This window comes from Acomys russatus, chromosome 21 (genome assembly GCF_903995435.1).
Source record: "Acomys russatus chromosome 21, mAcoRus1.1, whole genome shotgun sequence".
NCBI lineage: Eukaryota > Metazoa > Chordata > Mammalia > Rodentia > Muridae > Acomys > Acomys russatus.
In genome coordinates, this window is record NC_067157.1 from 39,085,681 (window position 1) to 39,112,138 (window position 26,458).

General features: G+C 41.6%; 1 protein-coding gene across 2 annotated transcripts in view; it reads left to right on the top strand.

Moving 5' to 3' along the window:
- Aig1 (androgen induced 1) overlaps window positions 1-26,458 on the top strand; it is a 222,937-nt gene that overhangs the window by 329 nt on the left and 196,150 nt on the right. The gene's annotated exons all lie outside the window — the stretch shown is intronic.

Below are 26,458 nucleotides of genomic sequence, written 5' to 3' on the forward strand. Positions count from 1 at the left end.
AACGCGTGCACTCCAACGTCACCAAAAGCAATGCTGGGCTCCTATGATGAAGGCCTGCATGCCCCTCTCACCTTTACCTGGTAGGTAGGGGAAGACATGGGGGCACAACCAAATGGGCACAGGCCTGCTTCTAAGAAATGACATGGGAAGAGGATTCCACCACCAAAAGCGTCTGGTGGCCTTGATCAGGAGCGCTCTCAGGTTCGTTCTCCACTGAAGTGTTTCCCAGAGTCACCTGCCAAGGTAAACTTGCAGCACTCAAGGAGTCTTAGTATTGTCTGGTTCCATGGAAGATGGCTTAGAAGCACCCAAACACAACTCCATCCGAGGGAGAGAAATTATCCAATAAAACCTTTGCACATGCCCTTCTGCCCATTATTAACAGTCTGTTTATAACCTTTCCTCTAGAAACACCAAGAGAGCAGTTCACAGTGGGGCTCCAGTTGGCTTGCATCAAACTTCCAGCCTCCCAAAGTGAAAGTTTGCAGTTTGCATAATCATCTGTTCTGTTGACACACAATAGTTTTAAACAGGAGCAGACGACTATAATTATCTTTAAGCTTTTATACTTCGGGTACTGAAAGTATTCCTGTAGGTGGTCAGAGGGTGGGCACGGTGCCCGGTAATGACATAAGGTACACCTGGAACACCTGAGTGAAAAGTGACCAAGTCACAAACGCACTAAAAGGCTATCAAATATGGACAATGTGTGGAAACAAAAGCAGTTAAAAGGTTACAGAAGAAAAATATACAACCAACTCCTGCAATGCTAGGACTGTCTGAGATTATACATATGGCTGGCACACCCACATGGTTGGCACCGATTTTGTTGACCCTCCATTTTGACAAATTGAAGATCTTTCCAGAGGTATAAGATGTCTAAAGAAATGCAGCTAGATGTTTTCAAAAGACCTTCTGTGTGCAGTATAGGATAGGCTCCCCTTTCTCCAGCTGTCTCTAGACACAAGGCTGCCATGTTGCCTGAGTTGGGCTTTTCAACTCCTTCTTAGAAGTAACTTACTGCTGAGCATATGAATTCCTGGCCAGTGTTACTTTCTCCTGTTGTTTGTCTACCTGAGGAGGAGCTCATAATAAGGCTTTTCTCTCAGTTCCTTTTAACTTTCAGGAAGATGGCTATCTCCAGGATTGCTTTCCTGGAAGGGCCGATCTGCTAGTCAGTGAGACTGACTTGGCCAGATGTTGTACAGCAGATGTTGGCACAGTCACTCATATTCAGCAGCCCCAAGGCTCTGACAATTATGTATAGAAAGCTTTTAGAGCAGACACAAGGCACCAAGAACTATGCCTTCTTAAGAGCTTAAGTTAATGATGCTCATGTGCTATTAAAAATATGTGCATAGGTTTCCCAGAATCCTTTAGGGTGCAATGTGAGCAGAACTCCCTTTGAGTCAAGGCCTTCTCTCACTCCCCAGTCAGCCCGTCTTTTGAGTTGGCCTGTTTGAGAGTGGCCAAAGATGGAGTCGCAGCTTTTATGAACACTGTCCCTCTGTGCCCTTGCCTTGCATGGTTCTTGTAGGGGAGCAGAGAAGCAGCTTGCTGGGTGAGAGAGGTACCTACTTGCCTGCAGTCCATGGCTTAACAAGAACAAAATATCTTGTCATTCTGTATGTTGTTTTATAACTATGTGTGTAGTTTTGCATTGGTGTTGCTTATTATGGGTTAGAAAACAAGGCTCACAAGAAACATTCTCCCTCCTACTAACCTTCCAGTGACTTGAAACATTGATAGGCTGCCATGCTCTTTCTATTTTGGTATTCAGTGGTTGGACTTGTTCATTTTTAATAGCACTTAACTGTACAGGCTTCGTTTTGTTTTTTGGTAGCCCAGTATTAAATTCAGGTTTAACACTTTGTTTCACATTTATGTTTAATCCCTCTGCTTTATCTGGAGCCTTAATCTGATGATCCTAACTTCTCACATTCTGTGGCTCCTGGTTAGAGTAATTACACTTTAACAGTCGTTCCTAAGAGAAGCTACATCTGACCTATCATCCAAAAGCATGCATAGTGTTATTCTTCTATTAGAGGCTGAGAGTCCTTGAAGCGTTGTACTGCTGTTCAAACAGCCAGCCTGTCAAACCCCTGTGATGGCATGGAAAGAGGACCCTAACGACCATTGCCCGTTTTTACATCCCTATCTGTGTTTAAATGACAGTGAATATACTTTATTTACTAGTATCTTGGGCAACTTTAAGGGTTGTAGGCATTTTTCAAAGACGGCTTTTGCTTTTTTTTTTTTTTTTTTTTTCTTCACAGTTTCAATAGCAAGTGAGGACACTAGTGCTGATGGCCATAGTTGCGTTCTAGTTGGGCCACATCAGATTATTTGAAGGGGAGTCAGGGAACTCAGGCTCATGTATCCAGGCACAGCTGGCTATGTGGTGGTGGTGGCGGTGGCGGTGGCGGTGGTGGCTATGTTGGTCCAGTTCAAAGCTTTCTCTGGGTCAGAGAGTCATTCTAGCAGATTCAGAGCTTACGGTCAAAAGCTGAAAGACAGCTTGTTGTTAGCAGTCCCCTTAGATGGTTACTGCCCGAGAACTGCTTTTCTTAGTGTGGAAACACTGTCGTGAAACGAGAGTTCTGTTGGAGAAGGCAAGTTAGTAAGTGGGAAAAGAGCACCTTGACATGGGAGGGAGAGTCATGGGACCCAATGACTTCCACTTCTTAAAGCCCAGAATCTGTAACTATGTTAAATTACCAGGCAAAGAGGGCAATTACGGCTGCAGGTGGAATATGACTGATGAACACTGAATTTTATTGCTCTAGGAGATGCAGAATAAAATAACTGGGTTTGGTGTACTCATGAGCCCCCCTTAATGGCAGAAGAACAAAATGGGAGAAGACTCAAAACGAGGAGGATGTGACGTTGGGAGTAAGTGACAGGAGTGGCAACACTACTGGCTGTGAAGATGAGGAAGGGGCCCTTCAGCATAGGAAGGGGCAAGGAATTAGATTCCCCCCCCAAAAAAAACCAAAAATAAATAAATAGATTTTCCCCTAGTGTATCTGGAGGGCATAAAGTCCTGCTGGCGTCTGAGTTTTATCTTGGTGAACCCTGTTTTGGACTTCTGACCTCCAGAGCTGTAAAATAATAATAAACTTACATAGTTTAGGCCCTTAAACTAGTAGCAATAGAAAAAGAAATTCTCGGCTGCAAAGCCTCTGGCTGAGAGAAAGCAGCCTCACAGCTGAATGCAGAGATTCAGCTAGCCATTTATGCATATTAGATAACTGTTTCATTTTGGATTTCACGGAAACATTGGACGTCACCTGCTTCCTCATGTGTGGTGTGCTTACATGTAGCACTGGACAGTGGGAGACTGTGCACAGACCAAGCGACTTAGAGAAGACCAGGCCTTTTCTTTGCTGTGAACTATCTCATAAACTGTTGCTGTACAACGCACTCAGCCAGGAGGACTGCTCTTACTTGTAAAAGAACTGGAAAGAAATTTAAACCAACCGGTCAGAAATTCTCACAGCCGTAGACATTACTGTTGAATTTTCTTCAGACAATCTGGATTCCTCCCTGTATTCAGTAGCTGCACAATTCTTCTTCAACCTACATAGTAATTATTCTCAAATATAATTAAAACAAAGAAAGAGCAGCATAAATTGCACGGAAGGCACTGTGCTGTATGAGCCCCCCATGGCAGTGCATGGAGCAATAGGTTCTTAGCGAATGTCTGAAAGGTGGAAATAAACTCTTTCCACAAGGTTGATGCGTATCCTTTGTTTGTCCACCATCCTTCCAAAACAGCAAAGCCATTTTAAAGGTGGTTTGAGCCAAACATTATTTAGATTTGAACAGTAGGATGTATAACCGTGGAGGCAGAATCAACTTCCTTGAAAACATGAACTGGATATTTTGCTATCAAAATAAGTAATGATGTTGGATTCAAGTTTCTAAAAGATACATAAATAAATGAGGTCTGGTATTCTCATCCACTGGGTTTTGTTACCATCCCGAGAGTTATTATTTCTTAAGGCCATGCCTTGCTCACTACTGTCACACTGACCTTTCACTCAAGCTTTGGCAGAATGCTGTCTTTCACCCCCTTGCACAAAGTGTGAGCTAAGATCTGCATGACCAGCTTGCCCCAGGTGCCACTCTAGAGCTTATATCTTCTATGTTAGTAATTATTTCCCTTGTTGTGACAAAATACCTCCAAAACAGGAATTTAAGGGACAAAGAGTTTAATTTGGCTCACAGTGTAAGAGGGTATAGTCTGTCACGAAGGGGAAGGCAGGTTGGCAAGAGTAGAAAGCGGAGAGTCACAGTGCTTCTGATGCCGCAAAGCAGAGGATGAACAGAGGAATTTGACGGATGACCCTTGCTCACTCATTTCCTCTAAGGAGGCGTCATCTCGAAAAGTTTCCACAACCTTCTAAAACACAGTCACCTAGTGGGGACCAAGTATGCAAACATGTGAGCCTATGGGGCAACGTTCCCCATTCACCGCCTTCGCAGCCAGAATTAGCATCTTAATAAGGTCATCGAGAGGGTGATGCCTGCCTGTATCCTAGTTTGATAAGTGATGCACCAGATTGTACTGTTTTGTAACTTAATGTGGAATGCCTACAGATAGTCACTCTGTATACTTTCAAGACATGCTTAAGGTGCCTGAACTGTGACATAGTGAAAACATGCAAAACACCACAGCTTGAAAATAGAAGAGGAAACTATGTGCCATTCCTCAGTGGTATGTTAGTTATTACAATTGTAGGACAGACAGAGACCATTTTCAGCTGAGCCAAGATATAAACAAATACGTTGCCTTATTGGTCCCAGAGTTGGAGAAATGAATGCTTAACAACATGCCAGGAAGAAGTTTCTTCCCAGGCCCTCACTTTAGGGCTGTTGCTTACATTCTCATATTTAGGACACTGGTAACACGATAGATAATCCTTTTTAATATTATAATTGAACATTCTTTTATTTGTTTGCTTTATTTTTGAGACAAACATCTCACTGTGTAGCCCTGGCTGGCCTTGAACTCAAGGGGACTGCTCCCCGCCCCCATCTTCTCAGAGCTGGAATTAAAGGCATGTGCCACTATGTCCAGCTAATTAAACATTCCTTTAAAAAAAATACTTATTTATTATTATGTATACAGTACTCCATCTGCATGTACACCTGCAGGCCAGAAAAGGGCATTAGATTACACTATAGATGGTTGTGAGCCACGACATGGTTGCTGGGAATTGAACTCAGGATGTCTAGAAGAGCAGTCAGTGCTCTTAACCACTGAGCCATCTCTCCAGCCTAGTTAAATGTTCTTAAACCTGAAGTTTCATAATTTTATAAAAGACGAAGGCAAAGTCTTATATTGTGAAGGCATTGAGAATCTGTTTACTTTTTGTTGTTGTTGTTGTTATCATTATCTTTTCTACTATCTGCTGCAAAAAGAATTTAAGAAAACCATAGAAGGAACAGAATAATAGAGGCTCCAATATGGAAGATCTTGGGCTATTCAAAGAGCAGGAGATGATCCATCCAGTGTTCCTGGAGTATATATATTTTGCTTTAGAGATGATAACTTTTGACATTTATGTAAATGTTAAAGGCAGAATGTTAAATGTTAAAGTATACTGCATTTTGCGTTGGGGTTAGTCTTTATGTTAGCTTATGTACTTACCGAGTACCTACTTGCCTGCAGTCCATGGTTTAATCTCTTGATCTCAAGAACAAAATATCCTGGTGTTCTGTATGCTGTTCTGTAGCTATGGTGTGTACTTTTGCCAGCCACAGCTACAGGTGCCCTGTAGAGGCCACTGATTCATTACTGCTTGCTGAACAAAGTTAGATATATCGCTGTTCTTAATTCTTTTGGATATTAAACAGAGGATGTAACTGCAGTGGTTTCTGCAGAACAATCAACATGTGTGAACTCTTGAAGGATCCAGTAAATTTTTTTCCTAATCTAGAAAAATCAGGAGGATAATCCTTTGCATTGCTTTGGATCTCCCTCTCTCCCTCCCTCCCTTTCTCCCTCCCTCCCTCCTTCCTCCACTTCCCCTCCCTCCCCTCCCTCCTCCTCTTTCTCTTTCCCTCCCCCTCCCCCATCTCTGTCTCTCTCCTCACCTCTCTCTTTCCAAGCTTCTTTTGGATCCCACATAGAACAGGGAGGTCACGGGACTGGAAATGGTGGCTGATTTCTTTACCCATTCCCTCCCTTAGCTGAGAATGGTGTTGAGATCAGAGAAAGTCATCTGACCAAAGGCTGAGGTCACTGCTGTTCCCACCCTTGCCATTCCCCTCTGTCTGGTATAACATTTCGCAGAGCTGGTAACTGCTTTTGAGGGTTTTCATCTGTTTTTCTGTGTTGCCCTGAAATGTCACATGTTTCTGTGGAGGCGCGAACAATAGTACAATTTTCCACATTGAATCAGATGTTCTTGTGCTCCAACTAGGCTGGGAAGAATCTGGCTGCCTGGGGTTCTCTATTAGGAAGGCTTTCTCTGTGCAGCCTGTGGGAGCCTGTTACTGGGCTCATTCCTCTCCTGCTCTCCTGCAGTGCAGTGAATCCCAGTGTATTCAGAAGGCTCTGTTTGATAATGACACACCCTTTGACACCTCCATTGTGCAGTAGAACTTATTCTGTGGGGGGGAGGGTGGGGGTGTGTGGGTGGGGGAGGGGGTGGGGGAGGGGATGGGGAGGGGGTGGGGGAGGTGATGGAGGGGGCATGCCAGCCCTCCTTTATCTTTTATATCCCAGAAAATGTTAACTTCAAAAGCAGTATGTAGTCATATAGAAAACCTGTACATCTGTGACTACAAACCACTTTTTTTCTTTTTAATTTAAAAAACTTGAAAGGGGAAATATTTGTAAAATACAGGAAACCATAAGGAACACGGTGTTTCCATCTTAGTTATACCTAATTTCTTTACATCTTAGTGTTTCAAGATGTTATTTATTTTGGACATTTACGTGCTGACAGAAATACACAAAAGTGTTACACTATGGATATGTGTATGCTTGTATGCACATATGTATATGTGTGCCAGATTTAAAAAACCCAACATGTTATTTATAAGTTAGTTTCCAATTTAAATGTTACTTAGGTACTATTAGTATTTTAATATTTACCTGTCAGTCATATGCCTATTATTACAAACACAAGATCAATATCTGTTTATGTTCTCTATAAATTTATTTTTAGTTTTCATACACTGAATACTCTTTGGTGTAGTTTTTCTAGCTTTTGACGGATGCATAAAAATTTGTTGTTATTATTTTGACTATCCAAAACATGGCTTTGTATTTTTGCTACTCCATAGTCAAACATTCCCTTGAATTGTCAGCCAAAAATTTGCTTTACAGTGGTATTTGTGCACTTTTCCTACATTTTTCCCTTTCCCTAGAAACAAGGCAGAAGGCTTGCTGTATGTTTTTAAATCTATTTCTTATTCATTTACCATAATGGATTGTTGTTAAATTCATGAGTGCTGCCTTGTATCAATAACGTGTTCATTGTTGTTAAATGTACCAAAGTTGGTCAATTTTATTTAATTTTATTATCGTGTGTGTGTGTGTGTGTGTGTGTGTGTGTGTGTGTGTGTGTGGTGTTTGTGCGTGCATGTACCAAGACACATATGTGGTGATTGGTGGACATCTTTGTGGTGTTCTTTTGTTCTGTTTTTGTGTGAGTCCCAGAGATTGAACTCAGGACATCAAGCTTCTATTCTCAGGAGTCAAGAGCCTTTACCCTCTGAGTGTGTGACTTCTATCTGTGTTCTTTTCAGTAGGTAGAGGTTTCTTCTATTTTGTCTGTTTATCAATGACTATAAGAAAGACAGAGGGTCCTTTGTAATTGGCTTTACCCATTTCCCAGAGGGAACATCTTACATCCAAGAGACAGGTACTGAAACATTTAGAGTATGGCCCCTGTCCATCCTCACAAGGATACCTAATGTAACCATTTTCTACCATTCCATCCTTGACCAGCGACAATCTTAAATTTATTCTCTGTATCCATGTATTTTAAACATCATTTTAAGTAGAACCTTACATAGCTGGCTGTTTAGAATTGCTTTATTTAATTCACAGTAAGTGTCTGGATGCTCATACAAATTGTTCATATTTTATGCTGATGGATGCACCAAAGCCTGTTTAACCATTCACACATTAAAGCACATCAGGATTGTTTCTACTCTAGCCTAGTATGAATAAAGGTGCAATGGATAGTCATGATTAGGCTTCTTTCTCATAAATATACAAGACATGATTTCTGGACTGTGTGGCAGTTGCACTTGTTGAGTTTTTATTCCTTTGTTATTTTTACTCTTTTCACTCAGTTTGGGAGGGTTTTTGTTGGTATTTTATTATTTTTTCACTTTTTTATTATTTATTCATTCATATTACATCTCAATTGTTATCCCATCACTTGTATTCTCTCATTCCTCCCTCCCTTCCACTTTCACCCTACTCCTGTCCACTATGACTGTGACTGAGGGGGATATGTGTATGATCATAGGGTCTCAAGTCTCTTCTTGGTAGCCTGCTATCCTTCCTCTGAGTGCCACTGGGCCTCCCCATCAAGGGGACGTGGTCAAATATGGAGCACCAGAGTTCAGTGAAAGTCAGTCCCTACTCTTTACTCATCTGTGGAGAGTGTCCTGTCCATTGGCTAGACCTGGGTAGGGGTTCGATGTTTACTGCACGTATTGTCCTTGGCTGATGCCATAGTTTGAGCAGAACCCCTGGGCCCAGATCTGCCCATCATAATGTTCTTGTAGGTTTCTAGGACCCTCTGGATCCTTCTATTTCCCCATTCTCCCATACTTGTCTCAACTAGAGTCCCAATAGGATGTCCTCTCACATCTATCCCAATTTCCTGGTAGGTGAAGACTTTTATGGGACATGTCCCTTGGGCTAGTGTCCAAGACCTAGCTATTCCACTCCTTGGAATATACCCAGAAGATGCACCAGCACACAACAAGGACATATGCTCAACCATGTTCATCGTGGCCTTATTCATAATACCCGGAACATGGAAACAGCCTAAGTGTCCCTCAGTAGAAGAATGGATAAAGAAACTGTAGTTCATTTACACTATGGAATACTACTCAGCTATTAAAAACAAGGAATTCCTGAAACTTGTGGACAAATGGATGGAACTAGAAAGGATCATAATGAGTGAGTTAACCCAGAAGCAGAAAGACTCAAATGGTATTTTATTTTAAAGACAGGGTTCCACTATGTAGCTTTTGCTGTTCTGGAACTCACTATGTAGACCAGGCTGGCCTTGAACTCACAGAGATCCATCTGTCTGTGACTCCAAAGTGCTAGGTAAGTTTCAAACCATTATTTCTTTGGACATTCTTTCCATACCTCTTCATTCACCTCTTTCTCTGGGACTCTGGTTTTGGTTAGTGTGTCACAGTTTGATGAGTTGTCACTTTTTTCAGATTTCTTTTTCTTTTTCTTTTCTTTTCTTTTTTTTTTTTTTTGTGCATACCTTCTATTGATCCAGCTTCAAAGGTACGGACTCTTCTGTCACCCCCGGTGCTCTACTAAGCACATCCACTAAGTTTTTAAAAATTGGACGTTGTCTCATTCAAGGTGTCTATGGCTGTGATTGAAGTACCATGACCAAAAACAACTAGGGTAAGAAAGGGTTTATTTTATCTTATGACTGTCAGATCACACTCTGTCACTGAGAGAAGTCAGGGCAGGAACTTAGGGTAGGAGCCAGGAGGCAGGACTTGAAGCAGAGGGCACGGAGGAATGTGCTTACTGCCTTGCTCCTTGTGGCTTGCTCAGCCTACTTTCTTATATCATCTAAGACTGAGGGGGTGACACTGCCTGCAGTGAGCTGGGCCTGCCTGCACCAATCCGCTATCAAGAAAATGCCCTACAGACTTGCCTGCAGTCAATCTGGATGGGGACATTTTCCCATTGCAGCTTCTCTTTCTAGATAACTCTAGTTTATGTCAAGTCGACAACAAGCTCATCCAGAACAGATAATGTATGTTCTAGATCTGACATGACCATCTGGTTCCTTTTTACGTTGCTGTTGCCTGGCAATACGTTTCTCCTTGTCATCCATTTCAACAGTGTTCACATTTACCTTAAAGAATATTTCCAAAAAGTTGCCTTAAATTCCTTGCCTCATTATAGCAATGTCTGGACTAGTGTTCATTTAGCATCTGTTGATTTAAAAAAAAATGTGTGTATCTTATTTTTCTGTTTACTTGTACACATCAAGATTTTTGGTTTAATACCCTAAACTTTTGAAAAACTTGTGTGAGATGCTGGACCATTTCAAAGTCGTATGGAAATGTTAAGTAGTTGGTTTGTTTTTAGCAGGATTCATCCCATCTGGGTTCTGGTTTCATGTCCTGTTTCGTGGAGATTTGGGTTTCAGTAGAGTTTTTAGTGTGTTCTACTTTTGAGTCTGACAGGAGCTTGCATCAGGTTAGCTGAGACTGGAGCTGGGACTTTGGTGGCGTTTCAGGTTTTGAAGCCACCAATATGTTTCTTTTGTGTCTTTTTTTTTTTTTTTTTTCCTGTTTGTGCCTGGGACTGATGTCAGTTCTTATGCACTTGTTTGTTGACATTCTTCAGTTTCTCCTTCCAGGGGTGTCTGTCCTGTGCTCTGTGTCCTGCTTCCCCTATCTCAAGGGACGGTAGTCCACACAACTGGGTGTGCCTTCACCGTGAAAAAGCAACAAAAGAGATAAAATACATCCCTCATTCATAACCTACTCTGTGCTTATTTCCTTGTTCATAACCTGCCCTGTGCTTATTTTCTCTTGACAGTTTTTCCCTCTGTATTAGTAAAGAGGAAAGGTTTTTATTGGGAGGCCAGCGGGCTAGAGGAAGAGATACTTATGCTACAGTGGAAGTAGGGAGGTGGACTCCCCATTTCTAGAACACGGACGTCTTGCTAGTCCTCTGGCTGAGAAGAAGGAGAAGAAGGGTTTCCTGGTGGAGCTTCTGCTCAGCTCTTGCTGTGCAGTTCCTGGAGTCAGTGTGCCCTTAGCTTACACCTGGGAAACAAAGGAGATTTACAAGTCCTAGGAGCTTCTCCTCTGCTCCTTACCCACACTGACGCTGCCACTGTGAGCTTCCTGAGCTTCTCTGGTAGCTGCCTTTTTTGTGTCCTGTTCAGGTTTTAGCCATTACTTGGAGTGACAGGTGAGGGCAGCTTGCTGCATTTGACCCGGCACCAGAAACAGCCTGCATACTGTTTTAATAGTGGGTTCTTAAACAAAATGTTTTGTAAACATTTTCCCATGCCACTCTATTTTCAATAAGTTCATATTCCTTTATATGGTTGTGTCTATTGATTGTCATAGCAATGTATCAATAGATAAATCTTATGTGCCTCTGTGATTATTGGCATAAATTCTTAGAAACAGAATAGCAATACTAAGTCATTGAGAGCATGCCTCAACTTTAGATCACCTTGCAATCCTTCCAATACCAGAGCGAATGTTTGTCTACACTCCTGCTAGCCCTCTAGCATGGAATGTCTACAATACAAATGCCAAAAATCACTCAAGGCATTTCAGCCCCACGGTTTCCTGTCCAGGCACTGCAAACCTTTCACCACATATCTCATAAATGTAAGTGACTAGCTGTCTTTAGCTCTGAGTTCATAAAACTCAATGGTATTAGCTACATTGGCTTTGGGCTCATAAATACTTGCGCCAAACATAAATCTTCATGTCTCAATCCTAATTAGTATAGAATCAACATGGCCAAAGAGATTAGAATGGTTTTCTGTGTGTGGCAGCCATGTGTCTGCTTGTGCGTTCTGCTCACCTTCCATTTACAATTGCCCTTAGCATGGTCACGAGTGATTTACGAGGTCCGATTTGCAAAGTTGGCTCTTCAACATTAGCAGTCTGATGAAAGCATCTCTGCCGTACCGTGACATATCCCTTTTCTGTAATATTCTTGTGCATCCTCACTCTTGCTAAAAGACGTGCAAGGAGTGGAGACAGAGCTCAGTCAGTCAAGTGCTTCTTGCACACGCAGAAGGATCTGAGTTTCATCTCCAGAACTCACTTCAAAAAGCCAGGCAGGATGGAGAACGCCTATTATTTCAGCACTGGAGAGGCAGACATAGGCTGATGCCTCTTGGCTCCCTGGCTAGCCAGTCTAACTTAATTGGTGAGACCCAGGCCAGTGAGAGAACTTGTCTCCAAAGCTAGGTAGATGGCTACTAAGGAATGACACCCAGAGCTGACCTCTGGCTCCACTTGCACATGCACACACATGAACAGGCATCCCCCGACACACACATGCAGATACCCCTTTTAAAAATGCTATGGTATATTCCTTGTTCAAACAGATCACTTCTATATCCATGCAGGATTTTTGCAATACTACAAGTTAAGTTAATTTGAACAAGGGTAGGTAAGGAAATATCTACCTATGCACATAATCCAGCATAATCCTGGCAAGCTGGAATCTGCATGTTCATACATGGTGTAGGGTCCCTTCAGGAACTGAGTGAGGGAATCAAAGACCCTGCGGACCTTTGAATGAGAAATGCTCCCATAGTTAGGATAGTGATGTGAGATGCTCCAGTCCCTACCTTCTTCCCAGGCCCCACCCTTGACCCCGAGTTAGGTTAGTGATGTGAGATATGCCCCCATCGGCTTAGGTACTTGAACATTTGGTTCCAAGTTTTGGTTGCCCTGGAAGTTATGTAGCCTTTAGGTGGTAACAACTTGTTGGGGGTAGACTACTATTGAGACTGGGAGTGATCATTGAGGGTTTCTAGTCTCACCCCCACTTCCTGTTCTTTCTCTGTGTGATGAAATGTCTTTCTGCTTCCTGCTCCTGTTGCCAAGCCTTTTTCCTGTGGACTACACCTCTGGAACTGTCAGCCGCTACAAACCCTTTCTACCTTAAGATGTAGAACTCCAAGCTTCTGTTCTACGTCTGTCTAGTCTCCTCATTGCTTAAGCCTGGAAGAAAGCAGAAAGTGGGAAAGCTTCTTGAGGCTGCTCAGAGGCATCCACCAGGAACTACAGGGAAACTACTGAATTCAGATCTCTTCCCAGAGCTCTCCTCAGAAGACTGTGACTAACTTACAGCTCACTGTGCTCTGAAATAACATGTCTGTTTCACAAAGCATTTCTTTATAGTTGAATATAAAATGCTAATGATAAACATGAGCTCTCAGCAAATTATGCTGATAATTTAATAGGGAAATTATATGCAACATATTAACTCATTAATATTAATGGTACTATGTGTCTGTTGGACTATATTGCTCGTGTAAGGGATAAGTGATTATGTTTAGGAGTAAGAGTGAGTTTCAATTACAGTTTTTTTCATCTATCAACTCTCTGACTTTGGACAAATTAATTCCCTTCTGCAAAGCCAAATGCTTCCGTTTTGTTTGTTTGTCTCATTACAGATGAATAATAAGAATACCCACCATGTGGGTGATTGTGAGGATTAGATGAGATAATGTCAACTAATTGCATAACCTGCCTGAGTACTTCAATGCTTTCTAATATCATCCTAATTGCTATTTATGTGACCAAGCACAAGCACAACAGTACTGCAACTACTGCAATGACTGTGTAGTGAATTCAGGACTAACATTACAGACTAATGGTTTGGCTAAATGTAATATTGAGGAAGGGCAGAGAGACGAAATGCTTGGTCCCTTGGGTAAGACATCTTAGATCAGTAAGTATAGATATGAATAGATACACATGCACATTTAAAATTGCACACATAAAGGAAAGTATGAAGGGTAAGTAGAGGTGGGATCTGATCAAGAAACATTGCATACATGCATGAAATATTTTTTTTCTTGCTAATTCTTTTATTTATTTATTTATTTATTTATTTTTATTAATTTATTCTTGTTACATCTCAATGGTTATCCCATCCCTTGTATCCTCCCATTCCTCCCCCCCCCCATTTTCCCATTATTCCCCTCCCCTATGACTGTTCCTGAGGGGGATTACCTCCCCCTGTATCTGCTCATAGCGTATCAAGTCTTTTCTTGGCTACCTGTTGTCCTTCCTCTGAGTGCCACCAGGTCTCCCCCTCCAGAAATATTTTAAAAAGTATTAAATATATCATTTAAAGGGAAAAACTGTAACTTGTGACACTGAATAACAAAATGAGAAGTTGAAGAAGCTTGCATTAATGTCATCACCCTGGAGACTTAGCCCTCTAACCACATAGCTGAGTTCCCCAAGATCTTACTTTTGTCCAACAACAGAGGACCATGTTAATCTGGGTGGTGGGCAGATGCTATACGATAACTGTTGATGAGAGGGTTCTTAGTGATTTCCATGTCTTTGAAATCTAATATCAAAAAAGAGAAGTGTGTCTTTTAATTCAGATATTGATGTCTACCAGATAGATGAGCAACCAATGGACATGTTCATGTGAGCTGTAACTCAGTTGCTTTATTCTTATTTAATGTTTTTATTGCAGACTGATCAAGCATGATGATTTTCAGTGTTTTTTTTTAAATATATCGGATGCTCCATATGTAATCAATTTCTGTTTTCTGTACAAAGCCATTATATTGTGACCTAAATTTGATATATTAAAAGTGTCCTTAGTTAGAACCTAAAGTTTGGTAGGTAGAGAGGTAGGATGATCTAGGAGGAATACGGTGAGGTGGGAGGAACTAGGCAGAATTGAAAATGTGTTCAAAACATACTGTATGAATGTGTGTGTGTGTGTGCACGTGCGCACGCACATCCTTTAAGACAGTGTCTAACTATGTAGCCCTGGCTAGCCTTGAGCTCATTGGTAGATCAGGCTGCCCTTAAACTTACAGAGACCTTCTGCTTCTGCCTCCCCAGTGCTGGGATTAACTGTGTGCCACCATACATGTGGGAAAATTCAAGTTAAAAAAGAAAATTGGCCTAGAATCCTTAAACACAAATAGAAAGGAAGTGTACTGTCTCAGAAGCTGTAGATTGTAAAAGAAAGGTGAGATTCTTTTTCGAAGAGCATGCCTCCCAGATGACCCTCCTTGGCCTTTTGACAGCCCCACATTTGTCTGTCTCCACCCATCACAGTGCTCTACGTGCTTGTTTCCTCATTATTTTACATATCAGCATATAGCCACACTCTAGCTGTATTAAGCATGCCCTAGCATATCTTGAAGCACCAATTCTTCTCAGTCCTCAGTCTTTTCTACTTGGAAGATCTGCCCTCGTGAATGAACTCCACTTCTCACCTGGCCGTGCCTAGGTACAAGCAGTGGTGCCATATTAAAGAAGGTCACAGAGGGTTCTGCTTGGTGTGGCTGGGGAGTTAGGGCTAAAGATCTCATAGGGTACACTACCTGCTTCTAGGCAGCTTCCTTTCACTACACAATGCCTTTTACCCATTTTTCTCAGCCCTAGTATCTTGCACATCTGTCTATCTTCTTTTTCAACTTGTTTTCTTCCCCAACAATTATCTTTTTTTTTTTTTAATTTAAGGATTTCATAAATGAGTGCAATTTAAATGCATTACTTTCACACTCTCTAATTTCTCCAGCATCTCCCCAGTTCCTTCTAGGCTTCAGGACTTGTTTAAATATGTGTGTACTATGTATTTGTGTATGTGTTTATCACCTACTGATTCCAATTTGTGTTGCCCTTATTTGCATGTCTTTAGGGATGACCTCTTGGGATTGGGATCTTGTCCTTGGAAAAATTAACCAACAAATCAACCAACCAACTAACCAACCAACCAATCAAATAACCAAAGAAATCTGAATCCCCTTTCTTCAGCAGCCATTCACTGCCCATGTAACTCTTCATCTAGGTGGGAGGCTTTGTAAAAGTTTCCTGCATCTATGTTGGCATGTGGACTAGTGTCTTCAAAGTGTTCTTGTGGGCAGCCATATTGCCAAGGGGTTATGAGACCAACATTTTTGTCCTCTTCAGAAGAAACTATCACACAGAAGTCATCATGGTCCTCTGGCTCCAACCTTTTTGTTTCCTCCTTGATGATGTTTCCTTATGCCTTAGCTGTAGGGGCTGTGACACAGATGTTCCATTTGGGGATAGGCACACCACAGTCACTCACTCTCACTTCAATAATGCCCAGAATGGACCTGTTGCTCGTTTCAGTAAGAGAAGAAAGTGGATCAGAAGGAACTTCCATGTTCTGTCACTCATAACCTTTCTCCGTGTCTGTACTTGATGCTGTCCAACTGTCCCCTCTTCATGATGGCCAACTTTTCTGTAAGCACACTGGACCTCAAACCTTGTGCCTACAGAGTATTCCATGGCACAGACTATCTTACCTCTCCTCCCTTCCCTTTTGCATTGTTTTCCATTTTGACTGTCCCATTTCCATCTGCATAGGAATGCACTGTGCCATCTGTCCTCTTAAACACAACAAAAGAAAATAAAATTGTTTTCATCTTGAATTGTCTAATGCTACCCAACTTCTCTCTGTATTTTCAGACAAAATTGAAAACTAAAATCAGAACTTCTGGTTTCAGCTTCCTTTTTCCTCATTGTCTCTCAAACACACTCCATTCCAAGGAATCAGCTCAAATTAAAGCCACTACTGACCACCAAACCAGGTACGAAGGCATTCCTGAGTCCTTATGTAACTTACACACCCAGAAATGTTTGGTTCAATTGGTGTCTTCCTTGCAACACTACTACAAAGCTTGACCTCTGGGGATCTCTATTCTTTTGGGTACAGTCTGACTGCTCTGGTGGTTTCCTGCATTATTCCTCCTGGTTGTATTCTCTTCCTCTTCTTCATCCTCAGTGTTGACTCTAAGATCAACAGTTAATAAATGGGACCTCATGAAACTGAAAAGCTTCTGTAAGGCAAAGGACACTGTCAACAAAACAAAACGACAGCCTACAGACTGGGAAAAGATCTTCACCAAACCTACGTCTGACAGAAGGCTAATATCCAGAATATATATATAAAAAAAACCTCAAGAATTTAAACACCAGCAAACCAAATAATCCAATTAAAATGGGGCACAGAGCTAAACAGAAAATTCTCAACAGAAAAATATCAAATGTCTGGGAAACTCTTAAAGAAATGCTCAACGTCCTTAGTCATCAGGGAAGTGCAAATCAAAAGGACTCTGAGATTCTGCCTTACACCTATCAGAATGACTAAGATAAAACAACAACAACAACAAACTTGTGATAGTGCATGCAGGTGAGGTTGTGACAAATTCCCCAGGAGTCATTTCCAGACTTCCTCCCTTTCCAGACCACACTGATGCCTTGGGGAGCTCATTTTCCATGCTGGCTTGACAGGCACTCCAGTTGATCATGGTCCTTCCCAAGTGAAACTGAGAGCCCCAGTCTCTCCTAAGCCTCTGTATAACTTTCTTCTTTTAAAATTTATGTTAAAACAGTTCTTCACTTCACTCCCCAAACCACCTCACCCCCATTGTTCCCCATCTAAACAAATACCACCAGCATCCAAGACTATGTTGTACAACCCTGTACATAAGGACTAATCGGGTTTTCATTAGCATTTTCTATATATTTCTTCCAGTGGCTATCTTCTTTTAAAAAACTGCACTAAAAAACATAAACACTCCATGCAATAATATAGCTCTTAAACGTATTAATTCAGTCAAATAATGAAACATGATATACTAGATAATGGAAAATTATCTCGTCATGTTTGAGAAATGACCCAAGATCAGGAACAAACCTTCATGCATAGGCTGAAGTGCATGGCTTTGGAGACTGTCTAGTAGTGGTTCTCTTTACTTGCTGTTAGTCCTGCGAACCTCCCATAAGCGTTCCAGCTAGACATAATGTGAGGAACAGAGAGCCTCTCCATCTTTGGAAGCTTAGCTTGCTGTGCTGTTTCTCCTGAACTCCTGCTTTCTCTGTCCGGTGGTATGTCCATTGTAAAAAAGAGGGGGGTTTGCATGGATTGATTGATTTTACAGTGAAAAAGTTTTCAAGGTATTCAATGTAAATATAACTCCTTCAATTTTTGCCCTGCATGTCTAGTTGTTAATGCGTGTCTCTAAAATTTGTCACTAGCCATCATAATGCTCTAAATGTATTTCTTTCTGTACTCTTTCCCCTGGATTTTAGGAATAAAAAACACATTTATCTTCAAAAAGAGGGGGCTTGCAAAACATGTGATCCCAGAGTAGCTGACACCCATGAAGCAGTATGTAGCATGTGCATGAATTAAGGAACGAGATTGACCACCAGTGCTACTTTCACACTGCCTGCCTTTCCTGGCCTATCTTTTTGCTTCCTGCCTGAAGTTTTATTCCTCTTAAAAATAATATGTACCCTAATCTAAATATTGTGTTCCTTAGTTTTGCTTGATTAAGGCCTTCATAAAAATGGTCTCATTATGAAGGCTTTCTTTACCCAAACAGAAATAGCATGTTTCAACAGGGTAAACTTGACAGCACAATAGCCCATTGTGATGCTGTTTACACACTTTGTTTTTTGTTGCCTTCAGTACTATGTAATTTGGACTTGCAACTGATTAGCCAATTAGGAGTTGGAAGGAAGATATGTAAATGTTACCATCAAACTGACAGAATGATTTATTAGAAGCACGTATTTTGTGGAATGTCACCTGTTTTGTTGTGTGGGAGGCCTCATGCCAAACCTAAACACTGGTGTCAGTGGCAGACCTGTGCCCAGCTGTTTGAAAAAAACCAGGCACAGTTGAACCCCAGGCAAGTATAATTTGTTTGTTTGCCAGTGGTAACCGTCTGATTGGAAAAATGCATGTACATTTCTGTGGCTTTGATTAATGTGGATGACAGTTTCTCACACATGAGTGTAACCCACTGTCTCTCCTGCTGTACTGTCGCCTCCTTCTCTTCCGTGTCAGTGTTTTCTGTCCCTTCTCATTGCCAGCTGGGTGTCTTGGCCCAAGGTTTACAAAAGGAGACTTCTCTGCCCACTTGGAAAACTCTGAACAGTCTTGTTCCTTTTTTTCATTAACCTTGTGTTTAGCTTGATTTCAGAGAAGGCTGGAGGTTTTGTTTTTGTTTTTGCATTAAAAAAAGAAAAATAATTTTATTTATATTTTTGTTTTGCTGTGATTTAAACAGTCAGCGTGTTAGGATTCTGCTTCAGTCTGCCTACCTGTGATGTCAGGGGTGCCCCTCCTCCCCCCTTCCCTCTCCCCCTCATGCTCATTTAATAACCCCCTCCTTCAATATCGTATCTGTTGCCTGACATATTATTGCCTTATTACCTTTTATCTTATTTTAATTATAAAACAGTGCTGACAACTGGTTTTATAAAGGAAATATGAAAATATGAATTTATTGTGAATCTTTCGTTTTAATTGAAAAATAGATTCTTTTCTCTTTGTTTTGTTTTGCCTTTTGGTTTTTCGAAACAAGGTTTGTCTGTGTAGCCTTGGCTGTCCTAGACTCACTTTGTAGACCAGGCTGGCCTCGAACTCACAGCTATCCACCCACCTCTGCCTCCCAAGTGCTGGGATTAAAGGCGTGCGCCACCACGCCTGGTTAGATTCTTTTCTCATGTAATACACCCTGAGCATTTCCCCTCTCTCTATTCCTTCAAGGACACCCACAGGACTCCTCTCCCCTGTCTGCATCCCCTCTACCTTCCATGAGGAAAAGAGACAATCAGTCATGACAAAACAAAATACAATAAGACAAGGCAAAAATCCCTCACACTGAGGCTGGACAAGCCAACCCAACAAGAGGAAGAGTCCCAAGAGCAGACAAAAGAGTCAGAGACACACCCACTCCCACAAAAGCATCAAGCTAACAGCTGTAGCATGTGTGCAGAGGACCCCTGCAGGCCCCATGCTTGCGGCTTCACTCTCTGAGCACATATGACCTTGTATAGTTGATCCAGTTGTCCATGTTCGCCTGGTGTCCTCCATCCCCTCTGACTCCTACAGTCTTCCCTTCCTCTCTTCCTTGGCATTCCCAGAGCTCTGAGGGGAGGGACCTGATGGAGACCTCCACCAATTCAGACTCTCTCTTTGCATTATGTCTGGCTGTGGGTCTCTGCATCCTCTCCCATCTGCTGCTGGAGGACGGCTCTTTAATGCTAACTGGATAAGGCACCAATATGGTTTCCTGGCAGCAGAAAATAAGAATTTAATTTGACTGTAAGCTACATCTAGAAACTTAAAAAAAAAAAAAAAAAAAAAGATAATCAAAGCTTCCTACTTTGAAAAGGGCCCCAAGAACGTTCACATCTACCATTATTGTCTTTATTTTGAAAGGCCAGTTATGCTGGGCCACGCATACAGTTCATGTACTGAAGGGAAGTGCACGAACCTAACACTTGAGAACTAGCCCTGGAGTTTCAATTCAAGGCATGTAGAGCATCACAAATGATTAACCCAGCCTTCTTAACAACTGTCTCTGGAGCGAAAGCAGCGAGATGTGGACACATGCATTCTGTATTTGTCCTGCTGAAGGATCTGCATGGATTTGCAAGCATACGGGTTCAGCCTTGACTGTAGATGTGATAAATACAGAAGTTTATTCACGTGCTGGTGAGCAACTTTTTCCTGATTTTTTTTTTTCTGACCTTGAATCCACCTGTAGATCTTTACCTAAATTCTCCCTGCTGTGTAATCTAAGCTCAGGCCACAGACAAAATTCTGGTTGGTGGCTTAGTGAAAAGTCTTGCCCCATCAAAACTATCTGGTTCTGTTTCCTCTTGTGATTGGGAAGAATTGGCATCTTTCTGGTAGTCGTTGCTTCTGGCCGTAATGGAAATGAAGGAAAGACGTTTCTGTGTGGGTTTTAATCACACATGCAGGTGCTTCCCCGAAGACACATGCAAACCAACATGAAGGCGAGGGTTTCTCTAACTCACTTTCTGAGACCCCTGCTCACTTCCTGTCTAGGGTCCCTGTAAGGACTTTTACAGCTGATTATCCTGTGGAAACAAAGATGGAGATAAAGCTGAAAATAGAGTGCTTTAAAGGTGACATTGCTCATGGGCTATAATATAACAGGCTTTCCTTTGTTCTTATTGTGTTCCCTGGTGGAAATGCAGGATTCTAGCCTCTCTTCTTTATGGTATCCTGCAGAGGAGGCGCCTTCTCCAAAAGGATGCCTCTTCCATTCTGAGATCCCAGCTATGGAGGCCAGTGGCCGTTGTCTCAGCATGGCAGAATATAGGGAATAGGATTTAAAAAGGCTAACACAGGTGGTGAAAGGCAATGTAAAAAAGCCAGATAAAGTAAGAACCAGAAAAGAACACATTGGATGGTGACTGGGGGAAGGTACTGAGGCAGTGCCAGGGGGAAGGGGTGGACCCTGAAGAGCAGTCTGGGTAGAGGAAACAACAACCACACCTTCAGGAAGAGTGTGGGGAGGTGAATGGATCCAGTGCGAACCCCCAGAGAACATCATATAGGGAAGTTCAGAAATCCGCTGTGTATTATGAATATAATATCATTTGCATCTCTCAGCCTCCATATTTGTCTAGGAGTATGATAGCTGGAGTCTTTGACCAAGGTGACTGTAAACACCAAAATGTAGGTTTTTACTAAGAAAAGGGTGTCCAGTGGTATCAATAGTTCTCCCACAGTTCCAGAAAAAGTGGCCATAAACAAAATACTGTTAATGAACTAGTGATTCAGGGGAAATGGGTCGCTTTGTGGAGGAGGACATGACTTAGTCACAGCGATTGCTGTGATAAGATACCATGACCAAAGCAGCCTATAAAACAAGGCATATATTGGGGCTTACAGTTTTAGAGGGTTAGAGTCCATGACCATTATTCCAGGGGGCGTGGCAGCAAGCAGGCAGGCGCGGTGCTGGAGCAGCAGCTGAGAATGCACATCCTGAGACATAGCCACAAGGCAGAGAGAGCAACTGGGAATAGGATGGGCTCATAAAACTTCAAAGCCCACCCCAGGGATACATCGCCTCCAACAAGGCCAAATCTATTCTAACAAGGCCACTTCCCTTAATCCTTCCCAAACAGTGTCACCAAATAGGGAAGAAGTATATGGGCCCTGTTCTTATGCAGACCAACACAGGCAATATTAAGCTGTGGACCTTGGTCTAATCAGGCCACACCCACCAGCATCAGCCTCATGGAAGGCAAGAGCAAAGCAAAAGAAAACAAAACAATCAAAACCACACACAGAATAGACGAGATCAGGCGTGTTCAGGGTGGTGTGGCCATAGACCACACACAGAATAGAAGGGAAACAAAGCAACAAACAAGCAAACCCGATCATCTGACCTGGAAAACTCAGAACTTATTTACTTGAATTTTAACTTTCCTTCCAGGAGATGGGAAAGCAAAGAAACAAGAGCTAACTGGAGACTCAGAAGGGTGAGAGATAACATAGACGGACATAGGGAATAGGCAGAAAGTTCCAGATTTGAGGAAGAAGGCACTATTATTCTTTAATAGTGTCCCAAGCCCATGAGTTAGAAAGTCATTATATCCCATGAACTTGGAAACGTCACACGTTCCAGTTTCTCTGGTTCCCTATGTTTCATCTACCAGAGGGAACATTCTTCCATTAAATTCCTGGTCAGCCAAATATTTGTCAGACTGCACAGTATTGCCCAAAAGCTTATCCCGGAACTCATTTGCTGGACCACTGTGATTTTAACTTCAGCTCCCTGATGTACTGACATGAAAGCCCAATGTGGGATTGCACCTCTCAGCTGCACAGAGGTAAAGTTGGGGTGCCGTGAAGACTGTCCCTGTGAAGTCAGATGACCTCTCTCCCATGTGTTGATTGGAGAAGCAGCCTGCAACAAAGTGTGTGTTACAGACTAAAGACTCAAGTCTACTTAAAACACATTCCATTTTTTTCACTCCCCCAAGAGGTAAGATAAAGTTTCTCTTTATGATGACGATGTCTTCCTTGAACTACAGCATATAAGAGAAACAGCCCTTCACCATGTGTTCACTCACATGTTTGTGCTGTCTACTTGATAGTGCCATGAGTGTGTCAAAAGGCCTGGCTCTGGCTTTTCTAGGGTCTGTTCTCTTAGTTCTAGGGACAAACAGAGAAGGAGTTTGCAGCTCAGAGCATTCTCGCTTCACTTCAGCTGTGATGAGGCTCAGAATCTGGCTCGTGCGTGTGAGGTTACATTTCCGTTTGTAGGTGACAATACTACCTGTCGCCTCTACTGGCTTCAGACAGATTCCTAGATGTATGGGCTAGAGAAATGTCTTCAGCTTTCTAAGACACTTAACGTGAGCAATGCCATTTGAACTCCAAGTCCGCAGGTATGTTAATGTGGAAGACTGTGCTTTGTATTCGTGCTCTGTTATTGTGCCCCATTATTCATTTATTTATTTCAGAGCGTCCCAGACATACAGAGAAGCGCTCAGCTCTTACAGGAATAGCCCAACAAGTGACAGCGTCACTACCCCCATCAACATGCCAAACATGAAACTGTCCTATGTCCTCTCCGGATCTTTAGTTTTTCAGAGATAAGCACTGCTATGACCTCATCTCTAGGTCAGCACTGCTTAGAGTGGAATTATATAGTTTCTATTGTGTTTTTCCTAGGCTGTTTGCTTAGATCTGTCTGCAGGGCTTATGGATGGTTGCGTGTGTTGGCATTTATTCTTACCACTGCTATTTGAGGGCCTTTAGGCATGTTTTAGAATTGTGTTCCTGATAGATTTTTTTGAGTTTACTTTCATAGCCTAAATATTTTTAACAATGCTTCTATGAGCATATACATGTGTGGTGTATGTGTGCATGTATGCATGTGTGTGTGCATGTGCACATGCATGTATGAATATATATGTATGTGTATTTCTGCCTAGAAGTAGCATGGGCAAGTGATAAGAGTCCTGTGTGTTTAGCTGAGTAGATACTGCCAAATGGCTTCCCCAAGGGCTTCTAACAATGTCTCTTCCTTATGGAATGTTCTGGAGTGCCAGTTCTGTATTTTCAGTACCATTTGTGGCAATTGTCTTTTTAAAATTTATTTTAAAATATTCCAGCTATTCTGATGGGTCTTCAGTAATACTTTATTATGATTTTAACTTGAATTCTTCTGATCACATAAATTGTTATACATTTTTATTTGTTTCATGGCCACTTGAGTAGCCTGTTTTGTGAAATGCCTATTGAACCCTTTGTCCATTAAAATAAAGTTGAGTGATCTCACTTTTTTTCAGTAAGAGAATTTATTATTATTATTATTATTATTATTATTATTATTATTATTATTTACTTTTACATATTCCTTTATATTATTACACATATTTAGTGTCTGGTTTGTAGAAGGCTACTTCTAAGAAAAGGATATGAAACCTTTTCAGATGTGTACAGTAGTTTATTCCCCCACATCTGTGACTTTCCCTTCATATGTGTCCTATTTATGTGTGTGTGTGTGTGTGTGTGTGTGTACACATGTATACACATGTGTGCACATATGTGCTTGTGGATGTATAGGTTGAGGTTAACCTTAGGTGTCATTCCTCACGTGCCACGAGACCTTTTGAGACAAGGTCTCTCTTTGACCTAGGACTTGCTGTTTAGCTTAGGCTATCTGGTGGCAGTCCTCCTGTCTCTGTCTCATAGTGCTGGGACTGAGTGTGAGCAACCACACCAGACTTTTTACAGAAGTTCTGAGGATAGAACTTAGGTCCTTATGTTTACAAATCAGGCACTTTAGGAACTGAGCCATCTCCCCAACCCGAGTTGTGCTAATTTGCATCAGTTGAATTATTTAATTTGTTGACGCCCAATTAATCAATCTACTTCATTGTTGTGTGTATTTTTTTTTTTTAACTTCTTATGTAGCATTTATCTTATTCACTATCATGAGGGAATTTTCCTAGGTGGGCTTCCAGAAGTGTTGTCACCTTACATTTATCTCTGTTCATCTCATAATGTTTTTGTGTATGCTGTGAAATAGGAGTCAAGGGTTATTGCTTTCGTCCTCTGGCAGCTTTGCTGTAAATCAGGTCTGAACTCTGCTCCCCTCTTCTGTTTCTCCAATCTGGCATGAATGCCCCACTCTATTGACTATGTCTGTCAATTTAACTTTGAAGTCCCAGAATGTTAGTCCTCCAACTCATTATTTTTATTAATGTGGCCTTTCTCATTTCCAGTTAACGTTAGAATATGCTTGCCAAACTTTAAGTAAAGAGTTTAAGCTATTGATGAGCATAACAAAGAACACTTAACCCATAACTTAGAGATAATAGGTATTTTCCAATATTGTTCCTTCCAGCAATGTAGCATATTCCTCTGCTTTTTTAGGTGGTCTCTAACATTGCATGCATGAACTCGGCATTTTTCTTGGTGGAGTTCCTGCTGGTCTTCCAGCAGCCTTATTCCTCCTTAGAAGCCTTCTTTTTACTAGCAATCAAAACCTTGCTTTAGACTCATAGACTTAGCAGCATGTTGACAGAGAAACTATTTTGAAACTGAAGAAAGGAAGTGTCCTTCACCTTGAGGAGGAGGTGTGGGTTTTTTTTTTTTCTTTCTTTCTGTTGTTGGTTTGAGGTAGGTGTGATACAGAGTGTCCTGTCCAGATGGAATCTTGGATATCCTTAAAAGTAGCAGATGTGTGTGGGCAGAATGACAGAGTATATTGAGATGCATACTGAATGTCTTGAGATATCATTTGTATGGCTGCTTGAATGAAGAAACCAATGCATGACTTAAGTCTGAGACACTTTCATTGATGCTGAACAAATGTCCATTCTAAAACAAATGGTTTGTAGCCTTTACATGGTCCCTCCTAAATCTTTGATTTACTATGGTCAGTCAGTAGAGCTTAAATGCTTTGAAGTCAATGGTTACACATTGTCAAGGTGACTAAGTAAGAGATACATTTTGTTTTTGAATTATGGTCAGGGGTACTTTCTGTTAAATAAAGAAAGTCTTTCTAATGTGTAACAAATCATACTCAACTGACTTGCAAACATACTCTTTAAGGGATAAAAATATTTTGGGGTTGCCCCTGTTTGCTACCTTTTATTTTTATTTCTCCTTCATTTCCCATCATGCTTTGGGAATGAATAGTCTTTACTCGCTGACTTCAGACTATTAGCTCCATTTTTCCATTCCCACACTGGCTCCTACCTCCAATAAGTTTCTGTTCATCATCAAGGCTCATAACTCTCCTACTTACTGGATCCAGTGACCAGAAGGCTTATTATTATTATTTTTCCTTTGAGGTTGTTGAAATGTCCCTCTGAAGATCCGTTGCTCGCCTTCCTTAGCATCTCTCCTCTTCTGATCCTTCTGCTTCTCCAGCTCTTCTTCAGGCTGTTTTTAGTGCTCTCTTCATGCCGTTCATGCTGGAGTCCACCTCACATGTGATGTTTCACCTAGGTTTCTTCATAGTCAGCATTCTGTGCTTCTGGAATCTGGCCCTGAACTGTCTATCTGTGCAAGTGCATATGTCCAGCTTCCTGTTGGATTACTTTATTTCAGGGCATTGTAGACTAAAAACTTAACACAGCATAAGGAGACTCCAGGGTGCTCTTTACTTTCGCGATTGGTACCTTTTCCACTGGGCCTATGTGTTAGCTTGCT